The 13,743-nt window shown below is 41.4% G+C and overlaps 1 non-coding gene across 1 annotated transcript; it reads left to right on the forward strand.

Moving 5' to 3' along the window:
- The first annotated feature begins 10,464 nt into the window (after positions 1–10,464).
- LOC120272891 lies at positions 10,465–10,571 on the forward strand. The gene has a single exon (XR_005540424.1). It is a non-coding gene; the product is annotated as a small nucleolar RNA R71 (small nucleolar RNA).
- The last annotated feature ends 3,172 nt before the right edge of the window (positions 10,572–13,743 follow it).

Here is a 13,743-nt window from a genome sequence, read left to right on the forward strand (position 1 = left end):
TCCACTGGCCTCTCCTGGGATAGAATGAACCACTGGGGCCTGTGGTGGTGCAGGTTCAGGTGCTGGGGTAGGTACTGGGGTAGTCTGAGCCTGTCTCCCAAAAATCCTCCAATAGTCTAAGAAGTCTTGGTACTCCTGGTGGGTAGGCTGCCTCCCCTTGGTAGCCCAATGAGACCTAAAGGCTTCTAATGCCTCAGGAGTTGGGACAGAAGCAGGCACAGGAGTAGCTCCCTGAACCTCCGGGGCATGCACAGAAGCTGCCACTGCAGGATCATGCCTTGAACTGGCCTCCTGCCTAGGTGGCGATGGAGATGGGGGCGGGGTTGGTTCTCCTCGCCTTCCACCTCTCTGAGCTCTTGGTGTAGCAACAGCAGGGGAATTAACTCTTCCACGGTGAGTGCGTGAATGTTGTGCTGGCATCTTACTGAAATGAAAACATAAGACATCTTTTAGAAATCCACAATATGCACCAATGCTATATGCAGACTCTTCTTGGATCCACTAGTAACATAGACAAAAAAAAGATCAGACTTTTGACCCAATCGAGAAACTAACTCTAGATCTAGATTATACTGTCTAAATCTACACCTAAACTCTAAACCAGGGCTCTGATACCACTAAAGTATGTCACGCCCCGTCTCGTGGGTCCCACTCATGACATACCGCCACGATAACCCAAGGGAGGTCCAACACTAACTCACCCCTAGATCACCGTAAGGCTAACCTGTTTCCTGTACAAAACCACTATAACAATAATAAACATTCTAGCAATCAATATACCCAAATGTTCCTACACAACCCATCACTTTAATTTAAACCATGACAACAACCATTCACTTAGAGGTATACATCTCATACACAACATAAAAGCTAACCAACATATATAAAAAGTATCAAAGAAGAAAGATACATATTAATATTAGGGTTGGTAATATCCTAGTGGATCCATCAACTACATGCCAAAAATATATAAGCTTCATACACGACTAAGAAAATACAAACTACTACGCCAAGCACTTTCACGCTGCTATCCCATCTCTTGTCTTTGTCACCCGGGGAGGGAAAAATAAAGAGGGGATGAGTAACTAGGTTACTCGGTGAGTGGCTAAACATGGAGCTATATCCCATACATAATATATTAAAGTAAAAGGTAAAAAAATATATTTCAACTCCTCAAAATATTCAATATACTTTGATTTATCAAGTATAAATTAAGATATAAAATTTACAACAATGAAATGCTCGATAAAAACTCTTTTTAAATCATCTCAAAAATCCATATGAGTAAGAAATCCAAGTTTATACTTTGGCTTAGTAACTCATAATTCAAAAAAATGTATAAATCATCGATTAAAATAAACAAATATATTTTTAAATAGCCTCGAAAAACCCTCCCTCGCTAATCGTGGCGCGGTTGGAGTCGAGAACCACCAAGATGCGCATATCTTGGCGTTGGCACTGGGAAGTTCGTGTGGTGACTCGAACAACCCAACTATATCCAAGTCAGGGCTCTACGCTCCCACCTGAAATGGCATAACCGGTTTGACAGTATTCCACGCCACCTCTAGACAGGTCGGCCCGTGGAAACCATCCACACTCTCACTGCAGTAAGTATTGGGGTTTCCCCCTGTCACCATCAAAACCACCCCGTCAAGAACATGAAGGCCGTAGCCCACCATTTCCATGGATATGTTCAAGACCCCACGGGTGTTTGCATAGCAAAATCCCAAGATTTATAACAACATAAAAAGTGTCCTTATTCAGGACTATATTTACAATTAATGAACAAGAGTCATTAATACGGATAAATATCATTCTGGCCCTTAGGCTTAATATACATACCAAAAGGAAAGCAAAAGTCTAACCATGAGATCACAAATATTCACAAATAATAGTCTCATCCCAAGAGTGAATGACTTGCTCAAAATAATTCCAATGAAACCAATTTCATCAAGAATATCATACAAAAACCTTCTTTGAAAATATAGTTCAAATGTATCATCATCACAATGAAATCATTTTGGTTTGCATAAGCTTTTATGAACATCCCAACAAGAACATCAAGTCCCGTGAAAACACAAAACTTGAAATCATATATTATAAAATATAGGGTTTTCTAGATCACAAATAATATATTGAATCTTTCCAATAATCATGGAAAAAGCCAAATTATAGTTCATCATGATTTCTAAAATCACACTGAAAATATTTCAAGAGTTTTATTGGCAACAAGGAGTTTATCCTTCAGAAATAAGCAAATTTAGTATTATAAGCATGCATGATTTATAGTCCATAATTTAGTAAATCCCACTCACAAACTTGACAAGCTAACACCCTCCAAGGTTACTTGTGCGTAATCTCTTTTTCCTTTGCTTGAAGCTTCTCCTCCTAGAAGCCGTTAAACAACCAACAAAAAGCAAGATTCAACAACAATTCTACAACCAATTAAAAAGAAAGGAAAAATGTGCTTAAAAATAGGAGTAAATTGCTTCTAGAGTTTTTCCAAGCACTCTAATAAGAAGATATAACAAGAATGAAACCTTTAAAAATCCTCAAAATCAGCAAAAAAAGAACAAAAAGGACTTTAACTTGGTTCGGTGCTACGAGTAACTCAAACCCTTGAGGTGCAAGATGTCTCTCATTTCCTCACCAAATCATGGTTTTACAACCTTAAAAATGATTCTAATCTTTAAATCACTTCAATAACTAAGATTTCTCACAAAAAAATTTCAAAGAATCACAACAAGGATGAGAGGAGAGAAAAGGAGGAAGTTGATGTAGCCCAACTCACCGATAATCTTCTCTATGCCTTAATCGAACTCTTCTTCTTGTAAGGAGATGAGATTTCCACTTCTTATTTTGTTTGGGGATCAAAGATGAGAGGTTTGAAGAGAAAAAAATGAAGAAAAATCAGAGGAGAAGGAAGAAGGAGAGAAAAAGAAGTTAGGAATGTCCTAGAAGGTCCAAGAAGGCCAATATATATGCCAAGGCTCGTGAGACAACTTTGAGACCACTTCGAAATCTTCATGGGCTCCATGCGCCCGCATGGAGGCCGTGAGGCTTTCAGGTTGGTCCAATTCAGCCCAACAAAAAAATCAAATTTTTTTACGGAAACCCTCACGGGCTTCCATGCGCCCGCATGGAAACCGTGAGGCTTTCAAAGTTGACCTCCAAAACGACTCTCTCCCACTTTATAAACCTCCCAAAAACCTTAACTAAGTTCCTAACACAAAAGAACACTCAAAATACTTAAACAACAAGTTAAACTCAAGAGGCAAAACATAAGCAAAGTAAAGAAAAAGTCAAACTCCCACATATGACGTCGAAGGAATCTATCAAAGTTGGTGAAGAACTCCCTATCAATCGGCGAAGACCTTCTCCTCAAACCCTAGCCGCCTCTCTCTCAATGTCTATGCTCAAAGTTCCGCAAAAAGTCCCTTTAGAATTGGCCAAAAGGTGTATTTATAGCCTCACAACGCGTCTGTCACGTGCCCCCACGCGCCCGCCTGGGCTGCAGGTGAACGATGAATTCCGCTACGATGATTACGCTACAGATCTGTATGCGTCTTTTTGCTACACGATGATAAACATTCTCCTCTTAAGGCCACACGATCATATGGTAGGCTATACGGCTTTTCCTTCATCAATGCGTCTTGAAAGGTCTTGAAATCTTTACAAAGAGGAGGAATGTGGAGACATGGCTGCCTTTGTGCCCTTCCATTAATAACTTGGCTTGCAAAAACTATGGAAGTTGGCACACATCTCTTCATACACGAACTCCTCTTGTGTCTTCCAACTTGATTTGTACAAGAACTCCTAATATTATGCCATGATAGCCTATCTTCGCTCCCTTTTGAAATCCCAATGCCTTCACAACCTATATGCATAAAAGAACACCCAATACACGAAATGAGACATAAACCGTATAAAATATGATGCTCAATGTATGTAAAACATGCATAAAAACATGTTCACTCAAGCACTTATCAGAGAGCATTCTACAAGTATGAAAAATTTCAACACTAAATATGAAAGATCGAAGCTCTAGTTAAAAACTTGAATAAAAAGGACAACAAACCCGAAATCGTGAAAGTGTGTGGACTTACTCAAGTCAACCCAAGGTATACTCCTCAAAGCTCTAAGTATAAGGGACTTATTTATCTACAACAAGAAAATAACAAAAAAAATTTTAAAGATGGTAGTAGCTTCACACATTCTCTAAGGTAGCCCTTTCCCAAGCGGCCGCTAAGGTGGCTTTCACACTTTTGAGGTGGTAGCTTTCACTCATCCTATGAGATAGCTCTTTCTCTCATTAGGGCATAACTAGTATCCGACTTATGAGAGTAGCTTCATACTACATAGGTGGTAGCTCTTTCCACCCAACAAGCACAAATAAACAATAAAACTATTTTGTTCCTTCTTTTCATTTTTCATTCTTTATTTTTTTTTTCAGAATTTAACAAAAGAAACAACTATAACTAGTCCCTTTAACATCGAACATGAGTTTCCAATAGAGTTTAAAGAGTGAGTAGTGCACTTAGTGTAATTCGGGCAAAAACTCATAAAAATTCAAATAAATCTAGAGCATGAAGATATTCAATGTTAAAAATTCTCCTAAACTCAAGAATACAATCATTGCAACTAAGGTGAACCGCCATTAGCTATGTGAGCATGTATATCAATCAAGAACAATAAAAAGGATGTGTGCACTATGAAACTCCCCCCCATCACACACTTAAGTTGTACATTGTCCCAATGTACACATGCAAGCTCACTCATAGTGTATATCAATGAAGAATATATGTGGGAGAAGCAATCAAAACAATACTCCCCTGACTCCTAATGTCGCGTTTGATGGAGCTAAGTTCTTGGGAGTGATGTTCCGACGGGTTGTAAAGCTCACACGGCCAAGTGCCGAGACAACTTGGCCGTGCCCATGACAGAGTCTCAATTCCGATAATGACAAGACCATCTGCAAGCATACACGAGAGGTTTCAGTGAAGCTCAATAAAACAAAAATAACTCGAGTATATATAAAAGATAGACAATGAATACAACTCCAGATAATAAAATGAAAATAATTCAGAAGGAGAGTCCTTTCTGAGTATACAAGTTTAAAATAAAATGCAAAAAATAAAATGCAAAAAATAAGAGCAAAGAAGGTAAAGACCCCTCAAGTGTCGGTGTCAATAGCTAGTACATCTGTTTCCACTGCTGGTGAAGATGACGCTGGTGCTGCAAAATAAATGAAGATTGGCAAAGAAAATAGAAAGAGAAGCTTACCAACAAAATGAGAATGAAAAACTAGAAAACAGCCGGAAAACTCAATTAACAACCTTCTAAAACGATGGTGAAAGGTCAGCAGAGAGCAAGGATGTGTTCTCAAAACAGTTGAGGGTGAAAAGATGAAGAAAACTGAAAAGATTTTAAAGAAAACCTGCGGTTCTAGCATTTTTATACATCCACACGGGCGTGTGGAAATTACCCACGCCCGTGTTCCAGACCCACAGGGACAGACGCACGCCCTGTGGACTCTCCATGCAACTAAGAAGATTCTCTAAGACTCACGCCCGTGCGAAAATTCCACACGGGTGTGGACATTCACAGGCCCAACTCACAGGGGTAAACACATGCCCCTGTGTCTTCTCGTGATGGAGAGAGCTTCTCTGTAGAGATTCACACGGGCGTGCGGAAATTACCCACACCCGTGCACTTGTCACAAGGTCGCCCACAGGGGCGAGTTCACGCCCCTGTGTGCTCTCGGGATAATCAGCCAAACTCTGCAGGAATTCACACGCCCGTGCGGAAATTACCCAAGGGCGTGCGATATTCGCATGGTCGTTCACAGGGACAGCAGCACGCCCCTGTGCCTTCTCTGGATGAGCTCACAATACAAATCCACGGGTGTGCGAAAATTCCACACGCCCGTGCATTTTTTCTGGATGCCTTAGAAAATTCTACAGGCTCTGTAGAAAATTTCTAAACATGTTTACACACTCAGAGTCTGCCCTAATATGCAAGTTTTACCAGTGGAAAACATGAGAAATAGCTCAAATGACCAAAACTTCACCAAAACACATGAAAGCACAAGATAACACCAATGGTGCACAAGAAAAGCATAGCAATGGCATATAAGAATCAAAACACCAACACTCAAGCTCTTGTTCATGCAAGCACTAAACTAGACACTAAAAAACAGTAGATACTTGGGCTGCCTCCCAAGAAGCGTTTGTTTTACGTCACTAAGCTTGACGTACCTCTTCTTTACCTTATGGAGGCTTGAAAAAAGTATGTTCCTCCCGACTAGACATTGCATAGCTACTTCCTTTAAACCAAAAATTTGCTTGCCGGGGTGGAATATTTGTTGGAGAGTCCAACCATCTTACCTTTGGCCTCCAAGGAAACAATTTGGGTTGGGAATTATCCAAGCTTAGCACAGGTGGGTCATTGGATGGCTTCAATCTCCTACCCACATCTTCTTCCAAACCCAAAATCTCTTTCTTGCAATTTATGAATTGATCAATCCCAAAGAAAGATGCGTGTTCCATTACCTTAGGGGTTGCTTCTTCTTCAATTTCAACTTGGAAGCAATCTGTCTTCGCCAACTCTCCTTGCATCATTTCTTGCTCACAAACATACTGTCCACTCAAATAATCATCATATTGAATGAACGGTTCTTCCTGTATCCTCTCGATCTCGACAACATCATACTCGTTCCATCCCACTTCTTCATTCTCATTCACTACCACAACTTCTCTACAAGGAACTTGACTTGCTTGCTCAAATACTTGTTGTTCCTTGGAGAGAGTGTCAAGTATCCCTCCTAATTGATGCTCAAGGTTTTTATAGGAGGCTTCATGACATCTTCGTGTGGTCTCCATATTTTGGATGTAGACATCAGATGCTTCAATAAAGTTAGCTAATACTCTTTGTAACTGAAGTGCATCCTCGCCGAGTATCTCACCCTTTTGACATTCCTCTTGAGATGCCTCCCAATGCTGTTCACCATTATTCCATAATAAGTTTGGGTAGCCCACTTCAATTGGATGATATGCGTTGTAACATGGAATGTTTTGTTTTCGTGAAATAACAATTCTATCAACTTTTCTACTGAGAGCTTCGACCTAAAATTATAGAGCAACGACTGGGTCAATCATCATTTAAAATCTTTGCAAGAAAAAGTAAGACATGACAAAAGAAAACAAATGAGAATGATGGAAGAATAAGAAAGTGTGAAATAGAATGAATGATAAATAGCTAAGAAAACAAAGTGCAAAGTACCTCTAAACACCTACTCCCCGGCAACGGCGCCAAAAACTTGACAAGGTCCCCTTGCGTATATCCCGCAAGTGCACGGGTTTGTCGAAGTAATAATTCCGGATGAGCGGGTATCGAATTCACAGGGAGTAGGGAATAAAAACACTCAATCCGCTTCTTAGCTATGTGAAAGATCAATAGTGATAAGTGTGACAATGATTCAATTCTCAAAAGTAAAAACAACAAGTAAGAGAGCACGAGTAAAGGAGGAGGTAAGGCAATCGATAAATATGGGGTACTAGGATAATGCTCCGCCTAGGATAATTGTTTCAAGTGCAAGAACCCTCTATTATGCTTCCTAATCAATGCAATGGTGAGTCGTGGAAATCCTTAATTACATAGTCCCAAATCTAAGGTCAACCATGCCTAACTCTATACATGTCCCGGAGGAGAGATTAGATAACCTCTCAACCACGCACTCGCATAGAGTTGCAATGAGCTCTAGGAATTCCAAGTGATAAATCTCTTCCTAATTATAGGCCTAACCCTTTGGTCCAGGTGGAAGGTCCCTAATCACGATTAAGCCCTAGGTACTAAGATCACCTCAACGCTTCACTCCGTTGCACGCGCAACTAAGCCCCAGCGGAGGGTCATCCCTTAGACAATTCGTTCTATTATGACCACAAAGAACTCGAGGAATGGAGGTGGAATCTATCACGCCGGAGGGGAAAGGGGACGCTCCTGTACCTCTCGACTCACCCTCTCAACCCTCTCCAACCTAGCTTTGTCTAACGCTCGTAGTGTGTCACTCACTGACAAGGTTACCAACAAGAACTCTCAACCCTAGTGTCACTCTAGCGGAAATGTTCATCCAATCAAGCATTCAAGGTTGGAACTCACAATAAACATCAATTAATTGAAAGCATAATAAAGAGATTCAATGAAACAAATACATCCTAGGGTTCACAAATACCCAAGTACCCACTAGGGGTTTAGCTTTCCATGGAGCTAAGTACAATCAAAGAAATAGAATGTAAAAGCAATGAATCCATAGAAAAATCCCCTCGATGGTTGTGTTGATGGTCTTTTGGAGAGTCATCTACTCATTGTCCAAGGATTCCCTCATCCGGTATAGGATACGCCTCGACGGAAGCTTCCCTACCAACCTTCTTCCTAAGGAATGATGATGTCGGAGCCGTAGAACCTCTCCAAAACCCTAGCCAATACCCCTCAAAACCCTAGCCGAAGCCCTCTCTCAAGTTGGGGAAAATATGGAGAAAATAATGTTGAAATCGGGGCTGAATCGGCTTTAAATAGGGCTGGAATCGGGCGACCACATGGGCCTGGATAATTTCCACACGCCCGTGTGGGTTCTCTGAATTCCTGTTTTCTCGGGCGGCTGTAAACAGTACTGCTACAGTACTTTGCTATAGTGCTGATACAGTGCTCTGCTACAGTGCCCGCATGAATAGCTTCCCGAATCCATGCTTTCATCGGGGTAACGCAAATGGGCACACGTTCACGTCGTGGATCACTTGCTTCTTTAATGATAGACAAGTTGGTGGAGCTCTTGCTCTATGTGCATAAGTCGGAATGCTCGAGTGTGACTGCTCTTGTGCCCCTCCAAATGGATGTGCCAACTCGAATACTAGGAGGTTGGCACACACTCTAGCATCTCACACCCGACCTATGTCTTCGCGTTTGAACTTTAGCAAGTTTTCCCCCAAAATCGGTGCATTTTGATCCACATTGGCTTCTTTCCTTCATAATCGGCCTCACAATCCTACCTGCGCGAATATAACATAAAAACACACATATTAGTGTACAAACCCGAGAAGAGTAATGTTCAACATAAGGAAAGAATGCTTCGCATTAATATCACACAAGCACTTATCAGAACCTCAGCGGCTTGCACACCTTGTTAGGGTTCTTCTGATTGAGAAAACCTTCAGGTTGTGTCATGTACACATCCTCAAGGAGGTTTCCATTAAGGAAATCCATTTTGACATCCATTTGCCATATCTCATTGTCATAATATTCTGCTATGGCAAGAAGAATCCTAATGGATTTGAGCATGACTACCGGTGAAAAGGTTCGTCATAGTCAATACCATGAGTCTGTCTGAAATCTATCGCCATTATTCTACCTTTGAAGGTGTTATTAGCCTTATGTTTGAAAATCCATTTTTAGTCAATGATCTTAGCACCTTTCCGTGGATCAACCAAAGTCCATACTTGGTTATCATACATTGATTGCATTTTGGATTTCATAACTCCAAGCCATTTATCAGAATCGAAACTCTCAATTGCCTCTCGGTAGGTGGTGGGCTAATCCTGATCCACTAGCTCTAAGCTTTGATTATCAATAATGAGAAATCCATATCTCTTAGTCTCATGATGAATCCTACAAGACCTTCTTGGTTCTTGTCTAATGGATTCGAGTTCCACAACTCTTTGTGAATCTGTGTATATTTCCAAACTATTCTCTACTGGAATTTGTGGTACTTGAACCTCCTCAAGTTATGATCTACTCCCACTATTCTTCTAAATAAGAAACTCCTTCTCCAAGAAAACAACCTTGTAGCCCCACTTGATTTTCAAGATTATGTAAGAAGGCGGTATGGTTGCGAAGTGTAGCCTCAACTGATTCAAACCTTGTATTTGATGATTGCACAAACCTAGTTAAGATCTTCTCCAAATCGGTCATTCGGGTCTCCAAACCTGAAACTCTGGTTTCCACATTTGGGCCTTGTTGTTGGAAACCCAGTGGCCCCATGGCCTTTTGTGGACCTTGGTTGCTCCACGAGAAATTGGGATGATTCTTCCAACCTGTATTATAGGTGTTACTGTATGGGTTCCCTTGAGTCCTCATGCTATTACCTACAAAATCGACATTCTCAACCGAAGATGCATCATCAATAGATATTGGGCAATCGGAGGGAGCATGTCCTCCACCACACCCGGTGTAAGTAATCACGGCCGCTACTCTGTTCGAAGTTAGAAGATCTAACTTCCTACTCAATGATTCCACTTGAGCCGCCAACGAAGTCACTACATCTATCTCATGGAGACCGGCCATCCTTTTCTTCTCCCTGGCATTCCATTGGTAGCGAAGGTACCTAAGGTACCTCCTGCTGCCACATCCAAGAGTTGCCTTGTACTCAGATTCAGTCCATTATAAAAGGTCTGAAAAATCATCCACTCCGGGAATCTGTATTGCGGGCACTTTCTTAGGAGCTCCTTGAACCTTTAACACATCTCAAATAGAGCCTCCAATTCCAATTGTACAAAGGATGAGATCTCATTCCTAAGCTTTGCAGATTTTTCGAGAGGGAAATAATGGCCAAGAAAAGCTTCTACCATCTCCTCCCATGTGGTAATTGATGCTATAGGTAATGAGTGTAGCCACTGCTTCACTCTCCCTTTAAAGGAAAATGGGAAGGCCCTCAACTTGATGGCATCATCAGTTACCCCATTTATCTTTAGCATATCACACACCTCGAGAAAGTTCTCTATATGACTGTTTGGATCCTTATCGGACAAACCATTGAACTGTGCAGATTGTTGCAACATATCGAAGTTTTGAGCTGTAATCGGGGAACACACAATGCTCGATTGTGTCCCCAATATTGAAGGTCTGGCATAATCAGATAATGTCCGCTGCTGCTCACTCTGTTCTGTTATGTTATCAGATTCTTCTACTTCCAAATCAGCTAGATTAGACTGTTCTTGCATGGGTTCTTTCCCCTTTCTTCTAAGTGTACGTTCGAGCTCGGGATCTCCTTCAATCACTATGGAGAGGTTCCCTCGGGTCATAACCTGGAGCAGCACCAGAAGAAAGGAAACAAAATCAAAACGATGATAGAATAAGAAAATATGAAATAGAATGAATAAATGAATAGCTAAGAAATACAAAGTGTAAAGTATCTCTAAACGCCTACTCCTTGGTAACGGCGCCAAAAACTTGACACAACCGAATATGCGTGTATACCGTAAATGCACAGGTGTCAAAGTAATAATTCCAGATGAGTGGGTATCGTATCCACAGAGTGCAGGGAATAAAGACACTTAAATTGTTTCTTAACTAATGTGGAAGATGAATAGTGATATGTGTGACAAGATTCAATTCTCAAGAGTAAAAACAACAAGAAAGAGAGCACAAGTAAAGGAGAAGGTAAGGCAATCGATAAAGATGGGGTACCCCGATATTATTCCGCCTAGGATAATCATTTCAAGTGCAAGAAACCTCCATTATGCTTCCTGATTAATGCAATAGTAAGTCGTGGAAATCCTAAATTGCATAGTCCCAAATCTAAGGTCAACTATGCCTAACTCTATATATGTCCCGGAGGAGAAATAGAACAATCTCAACACCTCGCACTCATATAGAATTACAATGAGCTCTAGGGATTCCAAATGATAAACCCTATTCCTATGTATGGACCTAACCCTTTGGTCCAGGTGAAAGATCCCTAGCCACAATTAAGCCCTAGATGCTAAAATCACTTCAACGCTTCACTCCGTTGCACTCGCAACTAAGCCCCCAGCGGAAGGTCATCCCTTAGCCCATTCACTCTACTATGGCCACAAAGAATTCTTGGAACGTGAAGGTAGGATAGATCACACCGGAGGGGAAAGGGGATGCTCCGCTACCTCTCGACTCACCCTCTCAACCCTCTCCAATCTAGCTTTGTCTAACTCTCATGGTGTGTCACTCACTCACAAGAGTTACCAAGAAGAACTCTCAACCCTATTGTCACTCTAGGGGAGTATTCATACAATCAAGCATACAAGATTGAAACTCATAATAAACATCAATTAATTGAAAGCATAATAAAGAGATTCAATGAAACGAATACATCCTAGGGTTCATAAATACCCAAGTACCCACTAGGGGTTTAGCTCTCCATTGAGCTAGATACAATCAATGAAATCGAATGTAAAAACAAAGCATCCATAGAAAACCCCCTCATTAATCATGGTGATGCTCTTGTGGAGAGTCTTCTACTCGTCGCAAGGGTCCCTTTGTCCGGCCTAGGATACACCTCACCGGATTGGTACCGACGAAAGCTCTCCCACTAACTTTCTTCCAAACAGTGTGATGTCGAAGCCGTAGAACCTCACCAAAACCCTAGCCAATACCTCTTAAAACCCTAGCCACATCCCTCTCTCAAGTTGGGGAAAAGATGGAGAAAAGAATACTAAAATCGGGGCTGAAATCGGCTTTTAAAGGGCTGAAATCGGGAATCCACACACCCATGTGATCGCCCCTGTGGATTTTTCACACGGGCGTATGGAATTTCCACACGCCAGTGTGGATTCTCTGTTTTTCTGTTTTCTCGGCCGGCTGTGAACAGTGATGGTACAGTATTCTTGCTATAGTTTACTACAGTACCGGCCCAAAATACTCCCGAATCTATGCTTTCATCGAGGTAATGCAAACCAGCACATGTTTACGTCATGGATCGCTTTGCTTCTTTAATAACAGACATATTGGTGGAGATCTTGTTCTATATGCACAAGTCAGAATGCTTGAATGTGACTGCCCTTGTGCCCTTCCAAATAGTTGTACTAGCTTGAATACGAGGAGGTTTGCACACATTCCCGCACCTCAAACCCGACCTATATCTTCGCGTTTGAACCTTAGCATGATTTCCTCCAAATTGGTGCATTTATGACCCACATTGGCTTCTTTCTTTCATATTCGGCCTCACAACCCTACCTGCATGCAAGTAACATAAATACACACATATTAGCATTAAAGCTCGAGAAAAGTAATGCTCAACACAAGGAAAGAACACTTTGTATTCTTATCGCACAAGCACTTATCAAAATGTCCAATCTTAGAGTTCTAGATGAACATAAAACTCCATCAGGCTCATACAGTGGATGGTTCCGAATACCTAAAACTAAATAGTATCGGCCATATGGAAGCTTATCCCCTCTTGCTCAAGCTCAAAAGTCACCAGGAACTCTAACGTCAGCTCTCTATAGGTGGCATCTATGATAGAGAAGAGCTGATGCCAGACCCCCACACGCAGGAATCCCCGGACCTCCTCAGTGAGTCCCACATCATGTAAGATGTCCCAATCAATCTATTGGGACTTAGTAATGCATATGGTGCACAAACAGTTGTACCAAAGCTGATAGACCGGTTCAACAAACTGTAATCTCGTAGTGGCAGCTTTGGAGTTGCTCTAGTTCCTTGCTCGCTTAGGCATGAGCCTAGATGTAATAGTCTTCTTCCTCATCATAATCCTGCATAAAATTTAAAAAACAAGTCAACACTCAGGAGAGTCGGTCGCAACACGACTGTGCTGCATAAGAAGCATGGGTGTACTGGCTAGAATTGAGCATAGGTGTGTTGTATGTTCAATCAGGGAGAAATAAAAGCATGCACTTGCTGGAAAAAGAGCACGCTTGTGTTTGAGAGGTCAGAGCATGGGTGTGTTTGCCTGGAAACATCCTAGGGTAAAGAAGAGCATAA

Source organism: Dioscorea cayenensis, chromosome 11 (genome assembly GCF_009730915.1).
Source record: "Dioscorea cayenensis subsp. rotundata cultivar TDr96_F1 chromosome 11, TDr96_F1_v2_PseudoChromosome.rev07_lg8_w22 25.fasta, whole genome shotgun sequence".
Classification (NCBI taxonomy): domain Eukaryota; kingdom Viridiplantae; phylum Streptophyta; class Magnoliopsida; order Dioscoreales; family Dioscoreaceae; genus Dioscorea; species Dioscorea cayenensis.